Below are 24746 nucleotides of genomic sequence, written 5' to 3'. Positions count from 1 at the left end.
AATAGAAAACATTCTGTCGGCCATTTTTATTCGTTTTATTATTCGCAGCCAATATAAAAAAAAATAATAACGTTAAAAGGTCAGACGAGTATTGTAGGTATAATTCCACCGTTATACCACTCTTAATGACGCACTACTTTACCTTCCCCTACTCACCAAATCACAAAATACTATACCATGAACCATGCACAAACTTTACTTCCACTAAATTTTGGAAATATATTGTTTTAAATTTTCTTCAAAGAGTTTCTTACAAGGAAAAAATAAGTTTTGATGCTTCCTGAATATGATAAAGGAAATCTGGAGTGGACATTCACACAACTCTTACTGCAGTTCCCAAAATAGTAGCTGACAAACTTTCTAAGAATTCAAACTCAAGAGAAAAAAGTTGCTCCTGTTAAGAGCTGAAGAAAACGCTAGAAGTTTTAGAAAAAATCCTAGCACACTGGAGAATATCTGCATGAAATTTACAATTCCGAACGCGCTTTTTTACATTTCTATGAATTTTTTTCTCAACTTATTACTCTTGAACTCCTAGAGTAGCGCGGGACATCCCAATAAAAGCGCCTAAACAATTCCCGCTCTCCAAACTTCCCTAACAGAAATTCCCATGGAAAATATATAAATTTAAGTTTTAGACACAAAGATATGTTATAAATATGCGTAATTAGAAGAAAATTGTAAGGAAAATATGGGAAACAGGAAGAAAAACTAAAAGAAGTCTTACTTCCGGTAACCTCTTTTTCCTTTACAAAAATTCCATAAATAATTTAATTCTCTTTCATTTGAGGGAATGAACATACATTGCAACACTCCTCAATTACCCGAAAACGAAATTTCCTCGGGCAGAGATTAAAAAGTAATAGTCATTCGTTCTAAATGCGAGCAATTAGAATAGCAAGTTGAAAGGAAATTTCTGTGAACTTTTGGAGAACCAAAAAACCTCGCCTCCGAAAAAGTATAAAATCTATTGGGTACAATCACTAGGGTTTCCAAGTTTTACCCTGTCGCATCATTCTAGGAAAAATTGTTTGCACTTGACAGATGTTCCATAAATGGGATGGTATTCCAACTTGGTTTCAAACAATTTGTTGCTGAATTGCATCTCTTTCAGTATTGAATACTTTTATTCTAAACTGAAAACTGTTCCGGGCCAGCAAGTCATTTAAAAAAACTACGTTTTTCGACAAGCGTTAAAGAGTGTGATGTTTACGCAAACACTTGTTTAGATATTGTACTTGATTAGTCTTGCCACAACTAAAGATCGATCAACTTGCTCAGGAATCGCACATCCCCTATCGAAGAGCATGCTAAACTAAAGATTTAAAACCTTAATCTGCATGGCATTGTGTGTGCAAGCGGAGACACCTGAAGAAACAAACTTCAGCATTATAATTAGCAACTGAACCGAAATGTACCGTGTACATAATAAAAGTGAGATGAACGAATACAATGAATGAATGAACAGCAAACCTTTAGGACGCCATTGTAGCCAAGCGATTAAAGTTACAGGCGAGGCCCCGCTAAGATGCATTGTGCTGTTATTCTAGGACTTGGATTTAATTTAATGGTTAATTTAAGAAAAATATAGTGTGAAATATTTTTCGCCTTCGTCCGCGACACCTAATTTTGTAGTTGGATGATTGAACGATTTGGCCAGCCAGTACGGCCTGCCTCTGTATAGTTTCATTTCTGGATATTACATCTCCCTCTTTCCTGGACAGGAAAATGTTTTGATGAAAAGTCCAAGTTTGAAGGAAATCGCTAGTCCGAAAGTGCGTATTTCCTTAAAAGCTTCCTCAGTTTTACCGCTATTTTCTTAAAGACTTGCGCACTGTATACTTGAATCAGATTAAGCAACGCTTTAACTTTTTTAAAAATTTCTTAGGAAAAAATTCTTTTATAGAGGAGGGAGAGTTTACTTTAATCTTTCCCTCGGCGTGCTATTTCACTTCACTGTGGGTTTTCAAACCTATTAGTACGAGTTAAATATGTGCTGTAAGTCGAAGTTTGAAAAGAAAATAAGTTAGAAGTTTGAACTTTATATTATATTTAAAAAAGAATCATACGAGTGTCACGGTTCAGCGAGGGATTCAGAAGATAACAGAAAGATTACTAGCTAAACTAAATCACGATTAGGTGTATAATTCGTACGTTAATATAATATATTATAATGCAGAAAAGGAAATAACTTATCGATTATTTTATTGAAAAAATGCCATATAAACATCTTTATTTAGGAGTAAAATCAGTTTTTTGTTTCAGGTCTTTATCACTATTACATGTCTAATGGCCTGAAGTGTGCAGTATCGATTATGAGTCAATGTTTAGAGAATTTATTATAATGGAAACTAAATTTGACCAGTGTGTTAGGGAGCTCTGATGGAGCGGTAACATGGCATTGCATTGATCTTCTAATCCCGTACAACTGTCCAGCTGTCCTTATCAAACTTAACCCTCTAATATTTATGTAACCCAAACACATTACTTCACACTATAATCCTAAAATAATATCCCTTGTCTGATTTATTACTTTCTCTTACTCATAATCAGTAATGCGATTAAATAGAGGGAGAAAAGGTTTTCTCATTTACAAATAAATTTAATCAAAATTCTTTCAATACGAGAAAATTATTTGTTTATTTTGTTTTCTCAAGGGCAATTAATTTTATAAAGTTCTGAAAACCCAACAATTAGGTTCCCATTATTAAGTATCTTGGGGCCTCGATTGAGCAAAAGCTGTAATACCCTGGAGGGCTTCTTGGACACCTTTTAAGCACTTGACCGAGTTTGGCGGGAACTCAAAGACATCCATCTATCCACCTCAGTCTCAAATCTAACCTTGTTGTTACTTTATGTTTTGCAAGGCACCTTCATATTTTTTGTTCTCGCCGGCGTCCAGCAAGGAAGCATCCAGGGTCTTCTTCTTTACACGTTATTCACCACTAACTTCCCATAACATCCAAACAACCTTACCTTCACTTTCATCATACACCCTAATAATGATCCCGTCATATCAACTCGCCAGTGGAAATCAATCAACACAAATTCGATCACATAGCTTTCACCTTAAACCGTAAAACCCTTTTTTCCCTACACTTTAACCTAACGTTAAAAAATGTCGAAACCTTGGACTAAATTTCGACAACGGAATCCTTGTCATCTCAAATTCCATTCCCAACCATCTTATCACACAAATTCATTAATCTAAGCCGCTATTCTATTCTCCCTCTAATTCACCTGGCGACTAAAGCTTTTTCGACTCCCAGCTGTAAAAGCACTTATGCCTGCTTTCGCTGAATGGGATACCGTTTTCGTATTATCAAGTCGATATATGTTAGCTTCAACAAACCCGCGCACTCACCAATGTTCTAAAAGTCACACATAAAAATCGAGGCTTTTTGCTCAGTGTCAGAACTAAATCTGAGAATAGCCTCCTGACGGTATATCGCTCCGCTATATCACCAGTCTTCACAAAAGATAAGGATCTTCGGCTCTTACAGACAACAGCAAAGGTTGTATCAATGCAAATGAACTGAATTTTTAAGAACAGTTCAAAAGAACACTTCGCGGGCTAGCTTAATGGCAGTCTTAGAAATCATCGAAAGAGGGCAACTTAGAAGAGTTGGACACGTGAAACAAATGGTTGAAACCAGGGCACTCCCTACAGCGTTTTTTAAGGCACGAGTTTTGATTAGAAGAGCTAAAAGAAGAAGAGGATAGCCTGGGAGGCAAACCTCTTAAAGTGAATACGAAGGTTTTAGAATAGAAAAGAATGGCAGGCCATCAGTAAATCATTAACACTTTCGGGTAGAGAAGGAGACAAACAAGAAGACGAAAGCTCTAGGAAAATGTACGACGTAAAATTCCAAGTATACTTATGTTTTGAAAGATGAGGCGAGCAGAGAGTAAGAGAGAGAAAGCAATAGAACGTACTACAAACAGTATAGATAACGCACCAGATTCTAGGATAACTGAGCTAACTATCTCAACAGATGAACTGGCAATCCATTCCTAGAAATGATCATTTCTGAAGGCTCAGCATTCAGGCGACAATCAAACTGCATCACTCTTGTATGCGAAGTTGGTTTTAATGTTAGTGTCTTAAGCGCAATAAACCAAATGGGAACAAGTTCCAGTTTTCTACCAACTCTTCTTATTGAAACCTCTTGTTGCTTGGGCGAAGTAAGCTAAACGTCAACAAGTGCGCACAAATTATTTTTATACTCAATCAGATAAATAACCAAGACATACCGACATCTAACCAAGTTGGGTAACCTGGATTGTAGACTACTAGGAACCCACACAGTGGACTGAACGTAAAAGAAGTGTACAGGATCTGCAGTCTTCTAAATAGTCTTCGCTCCTTGCACCGACCTCCACAGTTAACACACATGCAAAACTGACCATTTACAATTCACTTTAATAACCTATATGGACATACCGGGCGGAAATATGGGGTTCTAAGCATCCAGTGTGTACAGTCTGAAGTCCCCAGACGGTTCTTCAATGCTCTTTTCTAAGTTTATCCAATGACATCCTCATTAAAACCTCAACATTCCATTTATTTCAGAATTTATCTGCTCTCGTTTCTTCACGGCCCTAGCAATGGCTGTGGTACCGTGATCTCCTTATTGATCAAGTCTATCCATGATTCCCGGAGAGTTCCAGCTACGACTGACATCTCTCGACCATAAAGTTAGCAAATGAAAGTGAGAGAACGATATCCTGTGATAAACTCACGCACACGGCCTTTGACTGCGCGGACACCACTTTGCTGAGCTAATATTTCAAAAGAAAGGGATAAGCCTTTTCTAATACCAGAATGGGATAGAACTCTGAGTGTTTTAACTTATCATAATCTTCAACTACTGGGTACCAACCAAGTTAAGCCAAAGTTCTTTGTTAGCTACTTCTCGTCCAGTATTTTATTTTGCTTCTTAAAATGCAACTTTGTGATTTAGGTGAAAACTTAAAACGACTTTTGATTAATCCCAATAATTACTATCTAATTAATCATCGCAACTACTACAATACAATAGTGAATTGTTTTATAAGAAATTGGTTTTATACAATAAATTTGTGTTTTTGGAATTTCTTTTTATAAAAAGAAAAGCCTGCACGGTTTTGCGTTTTATTTTCTCTTGCTGAGTTAGGTGAGAAATAGTGATATTTGTCGTTTTAGTTGTGCAGCCATAACAAAGGAGTACTGTTTATAAAAATACAAAAAAATAATGAAAACTATTTCGTACAATATTAATTACGAGGCATGTTCCCAACTTCATACTTCATGATATCATTTATGTAATTTTACTGCATTAACTTTTCATTAATTTTTTTAGAATGTATTAGTTAGATGTCACAGCTGGCCTTTTTATTTAAATAATCTTTTAATATAATAATGATAAAATGTACACTACATCTTCATAAATAAATTGGTACTTGATTTTAACTCTATACCAAATTATTTTTCTGATTGATCTCTACTATGCTCTTTATTCTGAGTAATCGCTTACACATGTACATTCAAACAGAAAAATACTAAGTAAGAGTTGGTTTCTGTTGAAATATGATTCACGGATTTAAAACAAAATTTGAATCTTCAATTCGTCAAACAGAAGTATTCGAGAGAACAAATAACACAGTTAATAACAAGTAAATTATTCAACAATAATTATTGATTTCTTTATTGTAATATACTGTAGTCCCTTTAATTGAGTAGTTGTAGTAAAATACTTTAATAATTTATTGGCAGTTCTAAAAATATGCATATCTTTATGTACTTTATATTACATTTATACAACATTGTGGAAGAAACACCTAAATTAAGAATGAATGAATGAAGATGTATATTTAATATTTTATACAAAATACATGAAACGATATGTACTTTTAAACAGAATAATGTCCGATTACGGATTAAAACCAATTAAACACAAACTAAATAATGAACAATGCATTACAATAGAAAATAAAAATGTGCTAACAAAAAATTCAAAGTAACTTTTCAAATAAAACAATATTTCGCGTCTTAGACAATAGGCCGGCTGTCGAGTAGTTCTGTTTCTGTTTATAAATATGATTAGTTCGGAAATGAATGATCATGTCAACCTGGTGCAACTGCAGTTTCTAAACTATAAGAGAAATCTATTTCCAATATGTATAACACAAGCGATGAGCAGAAACAAAGGAACAGAAATAAAAATATTTGAAATAAATTTAACATTTCACAACAATTAAGAACAATTTAGATTAAGAATGTAAATGAAGAAAACTATTATAAGATACTATTAGAGCTTGACTTCTACAGTACATAAAGTAAAGCAATAACCAATTTAATCAAAAAATGAGCTTTAACCGACGATGTTTATTTAAACAAAAATAAATAAATAAAATAAACAAAATCATTGAAGTATGTTGGTGTAAGCATTTTTTTTGTTTTAAGATTTTGAATTTTTTAGCCTCACATTTTTTTTTTAAATTTTTATAACGTTTTTCTTTTTAACATGTGATTAATGGTTTATTATAGATTAATAGATATTGCAGTCAATCTAGTTAAATGGTGTGCTACTAGAACAAATACTTTGTAGATGAAAGTGGCCAGCATAAGGGTCTGTGTCGTCTAATAAATTCTAAAAAATATTAATGTTAAGTTGATGCAGTAAAATTACTCAAATGATATCAATGAAATGATGGGTACTCGCTGATTTGTGTACTTTTTAGCGTTTAATCAACCCTTAAACTTAACGTCTTAAACTGTAGGTTTTTGTTAAAAGAGATTTTTTGTACCTTTTGGATAGTTTTTGTTTTTTGTCTATTCTGCAAAGTTACTTATCTGATTTACAGATTTTCTTAACATTTGAAATAAGCAATACTTTCATTATAACCTGAGGTGGTGTTAAGTTGAAACCGTACCTACCTCTGGAGAGATCTATCAAAAGAATCTTAGAATTGCAGTCCCCCAAAATAACCATAAAAACTATTTTTGGGGGAAAAGTTTCGAATTAAATATGGAGGCAAAATTAAACTGCGATTTTAGTACTTACAGGAGTAAGGAAAGTAAAGTGCGTTAACAGTACTTCTCCATAAAAATAAAAGAGAAATTAAACGTCAAATACGCACGATTGCAATACTTCCTTTTAGTAGCTGCGACAGTAAGATGGCCCATTAATGTAACGCAGTAAAACTCGAACCTCTTCTTCCTCACAAACTTAATCAAAATATGGAGAAGATTATTGATAATAGTTTAAGAGGGGCCTTACTTAAAGTGGGGCAAACTCCCTTTCTAATGTTGTAGACATCAAGATACACAAAAACTATATCTACCTAAAATTTCGAATCGAATTCATTTATGTAATTCGGTTCACGCGTCGATAATTTGAAACGATTGCAATACATCCCTTTACGTGTGAGAAGGATGTCGCTTTAACGTTATGTAGGGCAGGGGTAGGGACGACTTCTACGTCGTGCAAAATTTTATCAAAATCGGGCTAAATTTGCAGAGTTATTGGTAAATAATAGTTTTAAAGGGAGCCTTACATAAATGGGGCTAACTCCTCTCTCGTACAGTAAAATCACTCAAATGATATCAATGAAATATTAATGAAATGATGGGTACTTGGTCTCTTGTACCTCTCTCATTGGTGGCACAGCGTCGAGACTCCCAAAAGGCACATCTACCTAACATTCTGAATCAAACGGCACCTCATTCATGAAAACCGGTTCGCGCGTTTGGGCGCTACGTTGTTTACAAAAAGGTAACAAGAACAATTTTTGAAATTGTCGTTTTTGCTCATTTTCGGCAACTTTTATCTGGTAATCTGCGTTGTTGCAAAAAAATTACTGTTATAAAGGAGGATTTCCTTATATTATCAAGGAAATTTGGGAATTTCATCTTTTATAGAAAAAGAGAAAAAAATTGTCAAAGTTGGGTGTTTTTCAACGTTACGCTTTTTCGTGCTTTTTTTTGACGATCAACCCTTATACAACTGTCCTACCGGAGAGTTTTAATAGACCTAAACATATAAGCAAAGGACTAAGAGTAGATATTCGAAGGCCTAAATTCTTTTTAGAACTAAAGGGAACTTTACATGCGCCAACTGCAGCAAGGGAGAGCGCTGAACTAATGTGACTGTTATCTCTCCCAGCTCCAAAAAACGCTTATCTTCCCTCTACGAGCAGTAAACCCCATCTAGAAAGTTTTATAAAAATTCTAAGATATCTCTGAGCTCCAAATTTCGCAAGCATTCCTTGAGATTGTAGCTTTCCCTAACCTGTACTTACGAGCTGGCAAAACGGGCACACGACCAGAATGGTGCTTCACCGTTTAACCAATCCCCTTATCTTAATAATTGTTATCTCGTGAGAATTAGATTCAGAGATAGGAGAAAATTCGGGACTCCCAGACCGATCCCTCGAGATACATTCTCTCTCCACTGCTTCGCCGACCTTTAATCTCCCTTTCAAAAGATTGTTTCGAGCGGCAAATGCTGGGTAAATACCAGACGTCAGCGTCTATTATCTCGCACCCTATACAGCTCGTCCGCTACCTCATTGCCTACTAAAGCAAGCATAGCCAAGTACCAAACAAGGCTTTTCCTACATTCGCCCACTAATTTACACCTCCAACATGCATTTTCCAAAACTTAGAGGACAGCCTCACTATCCGAAAGTATTGAAAGCCTGATTATTATTAAAATCTTACTTTTCTAGAAGGCAGCAACATTAAATTCTCTCGGCCTGGAAGATCGCCACAATCCCAAAAAACGTCTGTTCAGCAGTGGTAGAAATGGCAGATTCGAGCAGATTTTTGATTTTGAATTTTTACGGTAAACTGACAATTTAAAAAAGAGCCGTTGGGTTTGGTAAATATGATTTTTAAAACTGGTCTAAATGTGTGTCTCAACTTCCAATAAAATATCTCCAGTTAATTAAACCTTCCAATTTCAAAATGTATTTGACTCTCACTCCAACACCATTACAATGACCAAATTGGGAACACGCGTTTCTAAAATTACCCCCAAAACAAATCCTATTAGACAAATTTTAAATTCATAAAGTTACAGATTTCCTTGCATGAAATTTAAAAAATGAAAGCAGAAAAACAAGTTTTTTCGAGAAACCCCAAAAACTAAACCGATTTAGTTGGCACTTGCATTTGGCAGATTTTATTCCAAAGCTTATGGTCGTGTCTGCTAGTGAATTGCAAAGTAAACAGCAAATTTAAAGCCTTCACGGATTTGCTTTTTTGAGATTTGCTGCACACCCATTGTACAACATAAAGGGGATTCCAAAACTTAATTAAGTTTTAATAATAATATTTCTTAGCAGAAAATTCAAATTCAAAGTGTGTAAAGGTTCCAGGATCCCCTCAATTACTTATAAATTGAATCTATCCGAGCAATACATCTAGTGTGCTTCGCAACATTGAAACTCACTTTATTTGGACTAACACACTATGAACTAGGCAATGCAAAATAAACATGCAACAGTTAACAACACAAAACAGTGCAGCTGCTATAATGCTCAATGTTGCAAATAATAAACTTCATTAAGTTGTGATTGTGTCCAACAATTAATAATGGAGTTAGTTATGCAGTTGCAGCATGCGAGCCTCTGCACTTGCATACACACGCGCACGCGCACCCACATACCAAACACATGCACAGGCCGCCTACACCATACACAAACCCGATCAATATGTTCCTTTTAAATTTAGCCATAAACCTATTTTGAATATTTAATATGGAAAATGCAAGTAAATAATTAAACATCCCATCTTTTAGAATCACTTAATATTAACCCCACGATAAATAAAATCTGCAACCAACACTAACGTGATTTTCTCATGGCGCTGTATGCATAATTAAATTTTCACAAAATTTGGAATTTGTTGCGAATATTACTGTTAAAGCAATCGTGACGTCAGCGCTTGAATCAGGGCCACTGTGTGCCGGGCCCAGGGCAGTTCCAAAAATGGGGGCTCCTTAACTTGAAAATGTAGTTTGATTAGAGGTAAACTTGTACATAATTCTTAAATAATATCAGTTATCAGATGGAATTCATTTTGTTTACACAACTTTTTGCTTTCTTATTTTTTAATTAAAGTTAGCCATTAAAGATTTATGATATAAGTGCTGCATTAAACGACCATTCCAGAACTCCGATCCAAACCAGATTATACATTTCAATATTTTATGGGTATTTCGAAAATGAGAAACCATTCTTAGCTCCATAAATTCCTTTTTATTATTTATCCGACGAGTTTCTTATTCATCCTCAAATCCTGTTCTAAACATATTTTTTTAAAACAACGGATAAATAATAAAAACAAAAATTTGTACACATTTTTCCCCTATTTTGGAAATTATTATACATTCTTTTTCTTAATTTAAGGCACGTCAACGGTGCCCGGAGCTTTTATCACTGCAAACAGCTTTCTTTGAGCTAATCCAGCTATGGCCACGTTCTGGAATAAAATACGAAAATATCTACTTTTTAATATTTAAAATAAAATACGGTTAAGAAAAACCATAAATAAAATGAATAAACTTTAACTAGGACGTCTGGTTAAATCAATTGAGCAGAGACGCTTTGGAATGATATTTGCAGATATCCAACTCTGGATATCACTTTCTTCGAGTAAATATTTTGGTTGTGGCACTGGATTTCTAAAATTCAGTTAGAGAGCTATATTTGGAAAATCAAAATTGAAGTTAGTAAAGTAAATACATTAATACTCAATTTTCTGTAAGTAATGTACATAATTTGTAATACAGTTTGTATCTATCTACACTCATGTTTCTTTTGCAATGCCTCAAGCTCTTTTGTTTACTACTGCCGCTTTCAGAAATTGGGAATCCCATTTTCCCAATCAGCTTCTAATTTTTCTTGAAATTCATCTAATTTTTTTCCTTTAATATAAATTTATACTTGCTTTTACTCGAGCAAAATTATTAAATATTCTTGACGTAATGTCGTGCATAGAAAGTCGATGTTTAGCTTCTAAACCTGTGCTTCTGGATTTCAAATCCAGGCAAGCTACCCTTAATGTGTTTCTTCCTAGCGAACCTGTGGAGCTCATTGTTCGGTGGTAAACAGTGTTATCCGTAGCTAGTGAGAAATCTTCTTTTTCATACTTGTAAATTCAAAGTACTGTGAGCCAATAATTCACAATTCTTGTAAGGACTAGATATTGAATAGGTGATAAGGCTGAACAGTAAACTGATCGCATTTAAGAAGAAAACCTGTCATCCCAGAAGTGGTCCTTCCCTTGGTAGAGGGTACAAATACTGTACTATCGATTCAGTAAAATGGCGCCAGAGGACAGTTTATGATCACACCTTAACTCCTATTTTCTTAATATTAGTATCAATAATAATATTAGATAAAGTTAACATACTTCTAACAATTCATAGAAAGAACATTTAAAGAATTTACTACAATTTATAATCGGAACATTTTTTTTTTTTTGCTTGGATTATTCATAGGAGCGGAGATAAGGTCAGTGTCGTACAGTAAGAGAATTTCAAAAATAATTAATTAATTAAGAAATAATTTAAAATTATAGAAACTGTGTAAAGTTGTAGTAAATTAAAAAAGGAAAGTGAGGAGTTGAGAGCGGAAGTAGGTTAAGGGCGGGAAGAATGCAGAAGGCGCCCTTCACGAAGTTCCCCTCTAGCCTCTCAGATACCTAGTTGATTCATATCTGCCTCACATGCTAACGGCGCACTTTCGTTAATTTCATGCACGGTATCTAAATTTCGCTCGAGTAAGGTGACCAAGAAATACGGGCAAACTAGCGAATGTTTTTTGGAAACCTTGAAAACGGCAGTTTCGTGAACCGTACGTGATCTGTATTCCATGCCAAACAGTCAAATATTCACTTGCTGATTTGGAAAGCGAATCATTCCACGAATAGATGACAATGTTATCCCAGACAGAGTTTTAATAAAGCCAAAATTAAATTCTCACCCCTAGTATGCTAAAATTGTAGGCACCTTGCAAGTTAGCCACTTCCCCTAGCCCACCTGTCTGAACCATTCAGTCAATCCAAAGCTTTTCAAACTCTAGGTAACTGCATTTTAGAAATGGAGAGTGGTGATGCTTCCAGAGTGTCACGCATGCATGGATCTATCACTTGTATAAGATTAATGAAGTTTAAATGAGTTGAAGGAATTGCGACCCTGAAGACCGTAAGGCTGGATTCAACTTTTCCGCGAAGTTCTCTAAAATCACTTAAGGTGATGTACTTTAAGTTAGTACATTAGTAACTCATCTGTGAGGCTTCTGTTTTGTACTTATTTCCAGCATTATTCATTTAAAGAGCAGCTCTTAGGAAGGGATAAGGCAGACTAATGTGCCATTTTACAGTATTACCATCTAATTAAACTCGTTATTAAAGTTCTGAGATCGAAGCTAATCGAAAATCTCTCGAACTCACTTCTGGCTTTGTTTAGCTTCTTTTAAATTAGCCCCATTACAACAAAATAATTAGGCAAAATGAGTTCTTATTGTGGTCTTGGGTTCGACTCCTGATTTAGACCTACAATTTTATGTGATGAGTCCTCGACACCTGATCGCTAGTTGGACGTAAAGAAATAATAGACATTACTTTATATTACTCGACTTATAATTAACTAAAATTGGGTAAAATTCTTTGAGAATTTTTCTAAAACAAAAGAAAGATTCTTCTTGTTTTAATATAAGATTATTATCGAAGCTCCAAATGCCTTCAAAACTACAGAAGAAAATACATGGTTTACTTTTGATGTCCAGTTATAGTTGTAGCACTACGAGTAATTCAAGCAACTATAATGAGTAACGTATGGTCTGTAGAATGCAATAGAATGGTTTAATCAACAACAGTAAAAAAGCTTTTTTGCGCTCAAACTCAACCGTGTTCTGAGTTTTTCTAAATTTTTCGACGCATAAAAAAAAATCATTTACTAAAAAGTTCATACAAGTTATTTAGTCAACAACTTTTTAATAACATGTTTAAAGTTACTTTAAGTGCGTACTTCCAGCTCTCCTGAGGAACAAGCATAAGGCGATTCCAAGGTGATAGGTAGCACTTTACTTAGTGCTACTGGTCTCCATCAACATGGGGCAAGCGTAAGTCATTAAAGAGCTGAGTAAAGAGGAACAGACGAGACAAAACTGGGCAATGAGGTTCCAGAGGCGTCCGTCGATTAATTAAAAAGCTGTCTGAGAGTTTGGAAGACCTATCTTAATAGTCATGGGTGCAATACATGTCTCGTGTCTCAAAAGTAACTCATTACCACCAAAATTTGCTTTTAGGTACTCCGTTACAAGGTCTTTTCAATTATAGCCTTACAATAAGTAGAAGGCATTCATTTCTGTTTCGAACTAAATCTCGAAATCGTCCCGGTTTGAGAAAGAAATGTGAAAACATACTTCGATTAAAAGAAAGTGGACGCAGTTGCAACTGTCCTGGCTGTTAGAAATTCTGGTTTAATTAAATTAAATTAATAGCTAACCAAATATTGAAAGTATTTCCGGCGGATATGAACAGATTATTAAATGAATTTTTTACTTGGCTAGAATGTAGAATACAGCCTGACGTCACAACAGAATAATTGGCGATTAATTCGTTATGAGCTCCATATGTCATAGATTGCTTCTAGGAAATTTATTACTAACTCAGTATGACATATATCTAGTCGGGTGGGCGTGGAACATTACGAGATATTAGTCGGAGAGTCCGTCATTGAGGGCCCAAATGACTCTGATTACTGTATTTATTTGCTGATGTAATGATTCATCAGCTGGAATCCTAAATTAAACCAAAAATGTTACATCTTAATTTTCACTGAATAATTATACTATATTGCGATGTCTAGTAAGTGCAAAAAAAGTGGTTTTTAGAAATTCGAATCTCTGTATGAGAAAGCTAACCGCATATTCTGATTTGGACATTCATTTTTTACCTTTTTTATTTAACAATTACAACTTAATTGGTAAATTTTGTAATAAAATTGAATGTTGCAGAAGTTGGCTTCGAGTGAAAGTATAGCGCCAGCCAGCAAACATCAAATCATCTGTAAGCCAGGGATTAAATGTAAGATGTAACTATGTCCTGCAAAGGAATTAACAGGGCAATTCTAGAATCTGCAATTGATCTGGCTGATCGATATATTCTTAAGAGATACTGATCACATTCCTTCCTTTGAATAAATAAATATTGCCACAAACCCTAAATTAGGAAAACTCAAGGCAATATTGTGAAACTGCTGCTGCACTTTATCTCTTTATTCTCAATTTTCTTGAAACCGTTTTGTACTACAAACTTACGAGTATAAGAGAAGACAAGTTAAGCAGTTTATTGTCGCTTTCATCTAACCTCTCATCTATTTAAAAATCCATATCTTACTTGGATATTTTCGAGAGGGCTGTTCTGTGTATAAGATCTAACAATCCCTAATTGCTGGCTCCCCCTGATATCTCTAAATAGCCTGGGGTAATTACATAGTATTATTAATTACAGTATCCTACCAACTTCTTCATTTGGAGCGCGTTTCCGGGGAGGGGCACTAAGGGATGGCTCTCCTGAATGCCAGCTTCCTTTCTTCATAGAAATCATCTGAAGTACCTGGTCCTTATTTTAGGGAAAATTTTGAAGGCTTTTAGAGGGAACGTAAGTTGCACCAAGTTATCTACCACAGCCTACTTTCTACCGAGGCTTATCTGGAGAAGCCTGGTTAGTTATCAGGATTTTGAGGGAAATATACCCTAATTGCCATCCTCGAACTTTGTAATTTGCGGGATTCTTCAGAATATCATGGAAGAGCATGATGGGAGTGGTAACTGGCTGCCACTGCTCTGCTTAGAAGCTCTTAGTAGGTGAATTTGCACTATCGTCCCCCTTCATTCCAGAAGCCGTGATGGTCGCTCTACTTTCTAATCGAATGATGAGCTTGGATGACCCTAGCTCCTTTAATTGCTTTTAGACAGGTACAAAACTCATTTAAAACTTTAATTGCACTTCCCACGGATTTGAGCAACTGTTCAATATTTAAAACACTTTCATATTGTTTTGCATTTAAAGAAATTCCTAAAAAAACGTTTGCATACAAATCGATCTCTACATCCGGTTTCCTTATGGTCTTTCTAGGCTTCATTTAACCATGCCTTTCTTCTTCTTGGAGGAACCAATTTCACAATCCTGAGTAATCTAACTTGCTCACACCATGTCCAACAGTTTCTTTTTTTATATAAAATGTATGTTCCATCGTTGTACATCTTTCCCTCATAGCAATATTTCTTCCTTAGTCGATAAGCTCGCATAGCGTCGTAAAAAATATCCTCAGCTACCATTCCTTAACTTAATCCTTTAATTTTGACAGAAGTGTCCTAATTTCGGACCACATAACATGGTACTTTTTTTACCACAGTTTGAACATACTTGGTTTCTAAACACCAGTTACCTGCTTATACCAAAACTTCTTTTTTTTTAGTCCTGTGTTTTACCAGAACCTGATTTATCACACCTACTACTAAGTTGTAATGTTTAAATTTACTTAAAGCTCCAAGTTGCTCAAATTAAACTGTTTCTTAACTATGTACTAGTTATCATCATAATGCTGAGCTATCAACTGGTTATCGGCGTATTGTAAGGATTAAAGGTACCGCTTTCTAAAGCTACTCATAAGTTTTCTTTAAATGAAATGTTCGGAAGTACAGCGTCCAACAACCACAACGAACAGTTCATTTTTCATTCTTTTTTTTATATTTAGTTTTTCCTTTTATTATACACTACAGATGCCAGAAAGTGTATTTGTTCAGGCGAAAGGGGATTTTCTTTACATCAGCAAACTATACTACTACTCCAGTAGAATAGTTTAATATAATCCGGATTAATAGAAATGTGACGAAAAATTGTAATAAACAAGGAAATTGCTAACATATTCAAATTACTTTGCGACCAATGAAATTCTTCAGTAATCCACCGGTTGGCACCTGTACAGGCAAAACGTTTTACCCCGAATTCATGCCGGCCTAACCATATTTTCATCAGGGATAAGTGTTCACGAAACAGACTTCCCAGTCAAAACGTGGAAAAAACTCATTATCAGCCCACAAGCCCGGAGATCTTCGCTCGCTTAACGCCTGCTTCTCTAGATTGTTGTGATTCTGAAGACTCAAGCGTGACGCCTACTTCGCAAAAAGGATTTAGTTTTTTAAGAGGGGATTTGGCGTCATTTCTTTTCCCATTAACATGCCACCGCGCCCAAAATAGTTTTTTCGTTTTAAAAAAAATAACAATCTTTTGTTTTCGATACTTTCTGTCCAGCTTAAACTTGTCTCATGGTACCCACGTACCTGATTCTTGTCCCAAACACTCTAGCCTCGAGCCTGCTATAGTTGATACTATTGTTCTAAAATGGAACTTTAAACGGTTACCTATGGTTTCTAGTGCCTGAAAGCCTCCTCGAATCTATCCGAAATATACCATAATCCGTCCTGCTATTTTCGAGAACCGGGCGAAACACTGAACAATTCAAACCAATTTTGCTCAATCGGAAAATCGAATGCTAGTTTTCCGCGACTTTTCCGTTTTCAAGTTAATCGTCGATAAGCTAAGAATGTAATATGAAAATAACATCACTTTTCTTCAGATATGAAAAACTATTTCAATGTTCTATTCAAAGCGCTTACTGCAAAATATTTGTTTCCTTATGTTCGTATGTTTAGTTATTTGGGATACTTTTCTTGATGGAAATGGTAAAAAAGTATTATCCTTATTGTGCGGTTCCAAAGTATGAAGGAAGTATGTAATCGTAACTGAACACTTGAAATAATAAAAATCGCCCAGTTGTATAAATATTTAACTATTAAATATGTCATAATCACAGATCTGCTATAGAGTGGTTTTATCGACTTTAAAAATATTGTAACAGCAAAAAATAATAAATGGATTAAAGAACACTCAGCCTCCAGAGATGGCAACTTTCAAGTCACTTGGGATCGTTTACAAAATAGATTGAAACAAATAACCGTTGAAGAAAAGTGAAAGCAGCAAGTTGGCAACATTTAGGGAGCCCCTGGCAGATTTCAGATAGACGAGATTCCCTTTAGGGTCGGAAAAGAACACCAGAAAAGTTCCTAACGAGGCTTCACGAAGCTTTGCTAGGTCTGGGTGGGGATTGACCACAATTGCTAATGATGTTCGGGTGTTTGGTGTCGAAGCAGATCACATCGAAATACTCCGAGCGTTATTTTAACGAGCTTGACAGAAAAATAAGAAATTTAACAAAAGTAAATGCAAACTAAGAATGTCTGTTCTGACTTATTTAGATCAAGTAATAAGTAAGAATTGCATGAAAACAATTCAAGGGAAATTGCAGCGATTGAAAACATGATGAAGCCTGCAAACAAAGAAGAGGGTAGAAGATTTTTAGATAGAAAAATGTTTGGTACTCCGCTGCGAAAACCTCTAGATTTCAGCAGCCGGGAAATTGGGGTTGTTTCAGAAGCAATAAAAAGTTAGCAACGAATCTACTTATTGGCAATAATTAAGATGAAAATCTCGCTGCTGTGGTCACCCAGTTTGACCCACCCTTTGTGACGCAGTCATTAAGATTTTGTGCGAAAGTAAAGCAGATCCAAAGCACAAATGTGGGCACTTTTGAGAATTAGAAACATCTCGGAAAAGCAATCAAAGTAATGACTGAAGTTAACGAAAATGTTATAATTAGTTTTCTACTAAATGTCATGAAAAATTCTGTTTGACTTGGTATTGTTCCATTTCATTAGGTTAGAGAGTTTGTCAAGACATTCTAGAGATTGAAAACAAAAATTCATTGTTTCCACACTCGTCACTTCTTTGAATCAGTGATATTTTGTGCACACACCAAGCGCTAATTTTGAGTTGTGTTCCATTGGTCTTAAAATCAAAAAATTCTTGTCAAAACTCAATTAGAAAATTAGTGGAGTATTGCAGTAAGAGGATAAAGTGTGGGTTCACTCTAGATCTGTATACTAGCGTGAGTTCAATAGGTAATTAAGGGCAATTGTAGGGTTTCGTTTTGATGTGTGGCCAGGTTTGATAGCAGAGAACGCTGGTGTAGGAGCCGACTGTTGGCTGGTACAATGGACACAAAGGAGCAGTTAAAATGTACACTACGCAGGCCCGTCCCCAACTCGCAAATATCGATCCTCTAAGAGAACTTCTAGAAAACAGATATTTATTATTACTAATTCAAATATTTTATTTTTAACTTAACAAAACCGGGGACAAAATGTTATTAACTAACTCCACTTCTGCTGACTCCAAAAGTGCTAACTTGAATTTTTTTCAACTTTGAATTCTGACTAAATTTATTTCGCTACAATAAAACGTCCTCTTGGCGGCAGCGCATTCCCGCTTCGCAGAACCCCTTAAATTCAATTTTTTTTATAAAGCTCGGCAAATAAAAAATTATACACTTAATTAAAAATTATAAACTTTGTTAAAGCATGGATTCAGGGTTTGTCTGATACTAAAAAATAATAAATAAAATATTCTTTATACAAAACTGGTTTTAAAAGTTTGCTTCCTTTTAGTATATGTACCGCCGAAACGAATACCGAAGGGAGTGGATTAGCTAAGTGGTTAGCGTACTGGATTACCAAGAGGAGATCTCGGGTTCGAACTCAGCTGCTGGTCCTTAGATTTTCTAAGAAGAGCTTCTTACAGCTCACTGTCCGTAACTTGATGTGTTGTAACTACAGAACACCATCTGGAGTCGGCCGGCGGTGCATTTTCGCCGAGTGCTAAGAACATCAGTTCTTGACGCGCTTTTATTTAAATAAAACAAAATTAACTAAAAATATTTAACCAAAATTTTAAAACCAAAGATAAGTTACTCATTAAATGATGGAAGTTCTAAGGCACCTGAAGCATAATAAAGCTTGTTTAATTGCTTCTCAGAGGTAATGGTTAATAATTGTAATAAAATGGTGCATCTTCCGTAGGTATGTACCAATTAAAATGAAAGTAATTAAAATTATATTTTGTCTTAGACGTTACAGATATGGCGGAAAGTTATTTCTAAGCACTAGTTTACGCTTTTGTTATGAAAAAAAATGCAATTTTGCTGCCTACTGACGAAGTCTACTTTTAATTGATCCCATTTGAAAGGACGTGCAATCCATGACGGAATCGGTTCTTTATTAGGAGTTCAATCAGATGAAATGAATACAAAATTGGGCTCGCATTGTCCATCATCACGGGGCGGGGGTCTCCAGTTCAGATTTTGAGCTGTGGTACTCTGAAACTGACATTTTTTGTGACTACTATATGTTAATATATGTACATAAATAACCAGTAAGCACAGAACAGAGTAATTTAAAAGCCTACTTTTTATTTATTTTCGTCAAACAATTATATGGTGTTGAAAATGGTTAGGTCTGCATTAATTTGGGGTAACTGAACTACAGTTCATTAATAGCAGAAGTTTTTCGAATATATTTGTAACAATTGCAGCAAAAACAAGTCGTCACAACTTGTTTTACTCAGTTTGTACACGCTCGCAAACACGTGTGAGTGCACGCGCGTGTGGGTGTTAAAAGGAGAGTGCATTCCAAGCATACCTACCTATGTACCTGTCCCCTTAGCCCACGACATTACAACAGAAGCGCTGCATAACTGTAAGGAAAGTGCAGATGCTAGGGACTGTTGCAATTTCATTAAAATCACGAACTGTGCAAGCGATTTCTATTTTTTTGTATTGAGTTCAGTAGAGTGGAAATAATGAAGGCAATTAAACAAAAAATAAATGAATAAAATTCATAATCGTGACGACTAAGCCGTAAACACAGTTTTATTAGCTATCCTTAACATGAACTCCTAATTCTAACGAATGTACATCACATACTTAAATATATTTAAATATATCATTAAGAAGTATTCTTGAATGTTGGTTTCCATTTTACTGGCAGATGAACATGGTGACGCGTCGTTTAACTTGATTCATGGCGATACCTCAAGCGTTAACTCTAGCTTTCTATTACTGATTACAATTACAAACTAATTAAACAACTTTCTTTTAGCACAGCACTCTGATGAACGTCTAAATTGTCTTTAATAACTAGATGGTGAAGTAGGCCTGACATAAATTGCACTTCATGTACTAATTTGCCTGCCTGCCAAATGATATTGAAATTAAGTTGGAGTTTTAGACTTCCTCCTATTGCCTAGGATTCCCTTTGAACTCATTAAAATAAATATGCAATGCAATCTTAACTTAAAACTTTTATTTATCACATTAATTTAGAACGGTTATCAAAGAAAGACAATCTTTGATCATTCTCGTTGTAATATACTAGATATGGATAATTATGTTTTGGATTGATGAGAATGATATGGATTTTGTGAATAATTGAATTGGAAGACGTTAACCAAATATAATATTTGGAATATATTTAGGAAGTTATCCATAAATGTCGACTTCTTAATTATTAGATTAAGAAAATCAAAGAAAAAATCTGCGCCAAAATATGTGCCTACACGCGCGAAAATGCAAAAAGAACTTTGGCATGACAGACAAAATGAAATGTAGAATTTGAATTATCAAGGGTGGAAAAGGTAGAGAAAGCTGGTCAAGATTACACGGGGCAAATGAAATTCAAAATGCCATCATGTTCCTCAATTTAGTTTATACTTGAGATGTTTAGAACTGTGGTTTGCTGGCAGATTAGCCAAACACTTCGGCATAGATGTAAGTGGGAGGGATTGCCCGTATGATACGATACTAAGGTGCGCTTACGTCTACAGGAGCAATGATTAGAGGTTTACACTTCGTTGTGGTTAATGTGAGATTTCTGTAATGTAATGGCCGCTGTTGCCCACAGCCTCCTTGATTGTAAATTTTTTATGTGGTTACATATTTAGCTTAAGCTATTTTTGTCTCTTCCGTAATTAATTGTGGTAGAAACTTTGACTGTGTGTACCATTTTTAATATATTTAATTCGTTTTTGTTATTTCCTCTGCCCGGAATCTTACGGTTATGGTTGAACACATGACTAAGTAATGGGCTTCTCAATGCTAGGGAAAAGTTTTATTTCTGTTTATCTTGCCGCAGTTGTGTTGTCACTCTTTACTCCAAATGCTGCGAAATGTGCCCTAAGTAAATTATTTTACATTGGGGATTACTTATCGCGAATCAAACGTTGCTACAAACTTAAAATAATCTGTTGACCGCTTCGGTTTTGTGTAAACGATAGATGTGCATACATACGTTTTGTTAGGTCTGGCCTGCAGATGAGTGCGTTGTTTTGTAACTGCCATTTATTTGTTTATGCCATGTTCTCATAGGTCGCTCTACTTATGGTTTTAGATAATTAATAACTTGTCACAGAGATCCTACCGTTCTAGCACCCTGCCAGTAACTCTCCCCCTCAGAGTGTGACAGTTATTAATAAAGATACACAATTTATCGCTGATTACATCCATCTCGGCACGCGGTGTTTGGTATCCCTCATCCATTTCGGACTTTCTGAGTCAGAATGTGTAACTGAAGTCGAACTCTCTACACCAAACTATTATTCAACCTCTGACGAAGGATCAAAGTTCAAAACCGGTCAGAGATACAAATCACCTGCACGCTAAAACGGATAAAATTAGCGATTTTACCCAATACCACGGACTTAACCACATATACAATTCACTACAATTTATACTCAGTGGTACTATAAACAATAAATAAAATAAAATAAATAAATAAATACTCAGTGAGTGTGAGTAGAGATAATAAGGTCTAAAACCAAGGTAGCTTCAGAGAACTCTTTAACAACACATCCAACTTCATATCTTTGGTTAATATTGATGTAGGTTATTGGGTGGATTACTCCTTAGGGAGGTAATAAGGAATAAACCAAGAGATAGTCAATGGAACGCATAGCCCAAGTCTTCAACCTCATCTCTAGGTAAACTGAATTTCAGAGAAATTATTTTGATTTGGTATTATTAAGGTGGGAAAGTAAGGAAGCACGCACTATGTTTAGCAATAACCAGTGTCAAGAAGCTCTGATATTTGCCCACCTTTACACTTTTACACGTTCTGCTTACTTTGAACACATGTTTTAGCAAGCCGCAGTTTTAGAGATGATAGCAAGTAATTCATTACGGGTCGCCTCTTCTAACTACATCCCCTGATCGCCAACACCCTATTACCAACACCCTGATGGCTATGTAGGCCGTGAACTCCCTCTCTTTTCTTTGTACAATTCTTCATACGCCCCCATGATCACATCAACTCCACAAAGTCCGTCAACCATTTTTTTTGTTTTAATAATTTTTCTAAAAACTCCTTAAAACCTCTCCGTTCTGTAAAAACACTCAGGTTAAAGTTATGCGATTTCTTTAGAAACTTGAAATGTGTAGACAATTTTTAATGTCACTTTAATATTTTACATTGGGAGATTGTTACGTTATAAATGGCACATTCAAGGGAAAAATTAAATTATCAAATTTCCTTCCTGGGCCTTCAATAAATATAGCTTGGTTATGTGTAAATGTTTTCCGCAAGAGATAATGGATCAACCACGATGTGCAACTCCAGCCTAACAGTAAAAACCTCTTACCCGACTCAACTTTGGCCGATTCCATTTGAGCAAACCACTTAAATTCACTTTTTTAGGAAAAATGTTTGAATCAAAAGTGATAAACACTTAGGAGGGTAAAAAGGACAAGAATTTTGAAGAAAATATTCGCCCCAGTTTCGTTTAAAAAGGAAAAATTCTATTTATTAAACATATCATTTCGGTCTAGCCGATTCTCTGCAATCTTGGTACGCTCACCACGCTTTTAATGTTGTTTAACGATATACAACTGTAATTGTATTGTAACTGAGGAATGTGCACTGAAATTGCTAATTAAATGAGCGAGCTGAAATACAACAATTCACTGAAAACCCTCCAAAAAACAAGAACAAAAATCCGTTGGAAAAAGTATCAACCAGAAGTGTTAGGCCTACTGGTGTTCATGAAGAATACCAAGTTTAGGATTTCTGCATTTTTATTAATAGACACAACACTTCTTACGCTTCAAACTTTCTCTATCTAGAGGCAAACAGGCAATAATAAATGTATTGCTAAAAACTCCTAACAGAGCATTAAATGCCACATTAATGATGTCATGCAGGAAAACTCTAAAACATGCATGCTTAACAATAATATAATGAGTAATACATTCTGCTAAAACAAACCTAATTGTTGGTACAAATAATTTAATAATGTAAAATTATTCAGAAACTGTCACAATCAATACTGTGAATTCAAAACTGAAATGAGAAATAATGCGGCCATTTTGAGAGAAACATGATGCACCTCTAGAAATTCCCAATTCCAAAATTACTATTCCTTGAAAAACATCGCGAACACCAGTGATCAGGTTACATATGTGCAGTAAACGCAGTAAGTTCTTACAAAGTTTCTGTTTCGATCATTAAAATTTCTGAAAATTGAATTTAAAAAACGCTCAGGGATGTTGTAAATCTCGGCTGTCTGATAATCCTCATTACCCGAAATCCTAGCAGATTCAGATCTCACTCAGGATATAATCCAATCCTGGAATGTAACAAAGGTCAAGGACGTTCTCTATCCTTTGTAGCGGCGGCTGAGGTCCATCTTTGTATTCACATTTAATTAGGCAGGTGCCATCCGACCAAAATTGGCCAAAACCTGTCGAAACAGTTTACATCAACTTCCGCTTCAGCAGGCCGATTTGACTTCTGCGTAGAACCCTTCTTCAACACGAAAGTTGTTCCTTTTAATAAATGGTTAGTAAAAAATTAAAGGAATCGCCAATTTTTTTATTTTATTTTATTTTTTTCAGGCTGGTCTGAACTCCCACTACCTATTAGTTGCCGTAGACGGGGTCCGAAGCACATACTTTACTGTTGACATTTTTTCAAATAAATAAAAAAAAATAAAGTAGCTAAACACGGGATTCGAAATGGGGATTCTCCACTAACATATCCACGCTTCATAACCACTACAACTAGTCGGACTTATTTATATAAAAAATAATAAATAATCCTGAATATTATTTAAACAATTTGCAATTACTTCAGAATATCGCGCATATTGCTTCAGATTGGTAGTAAACTCTTTGAAGTCAGTCGAAATAGAGCAATCTTTAAAAAGAAACAACGTTTCGCACAAGTTGTGTCAAACGTCATCAGAGAAGGAGATTTGAATTTTGAGCTTTTTCCTCATCCAGGTTACAGCTCATGCCTCACAACTTCCACAACATCCTTACACTCTTCTGCTTCATGGCTCAGTGGTAAAAAAATTGCGAATGCGGTGGAAGTAGCCTATGCAACTGGAAGCGCACATTAATCTACTGTCACAGCTCAACACCTGTCAGTTTGATTGCACCTGGACCAAGCCTGAAGGCGTGTTTTGTTTCTGCCCCACGAGGGGACGACACTTTCAACAAATCCTTCCCACTGACACAGTGTAGTACAGTTTTCTTCTGTTTTTGAAAAATACCCATACGGACTTAAGCGATGCGTGTTTTCAGTCTACAGTGACTTGTATGATCGTGCCAATGGCCGACCTACATTGAAGAAACAATTTCATTGTAAACTTTGGCGAGTAACTAACAAAGAAATTTTCTGCCTGCCACAAAAGGGTTTTGCACCTGCTAACTCCTGCGACTTGCTGGTCACTCACGGTTTGATAGCTGCTCTTGTGGGGCATTTTATAAAGCAGTTCCTGGGAAAGCTCCAAAGGACCCTTC

General features: G+C 35.4%; 1 protein-coding gene across 5 annotated transcripts in view; it reads right to left on the bottom strand.

The window, feature by feature from the left end:
* LOC141459100 (latrophilin Cirl-like) overlaps nucleotides 1-24746 on the bottom strand; it is an 83457-nt gene that overhangs the window by 32962 nt on the left and 25749 nt on the right. The window lies entirely within an intron of this gene.

The sequence above is a fragment of the Rhodnius prolixus genome, unplaced genomic scaffold (genome assembly GCF_049639745.1).
Source record: "Rhodnius prolixus isolate KJV_2025 unplaced genomic scaffold, Rpr scaffold_11, whole genome shotgun sequence".
Lineage (NCBI taxonomy): Eukaryota > Metazoa > Arthropoda > Insecta > Hemiptera > Reduviidae > Rhodnius > Rhodnius prolixus.
This window is presented reverse-complemented; position numbering and strand designations above follow the sequence as displayed.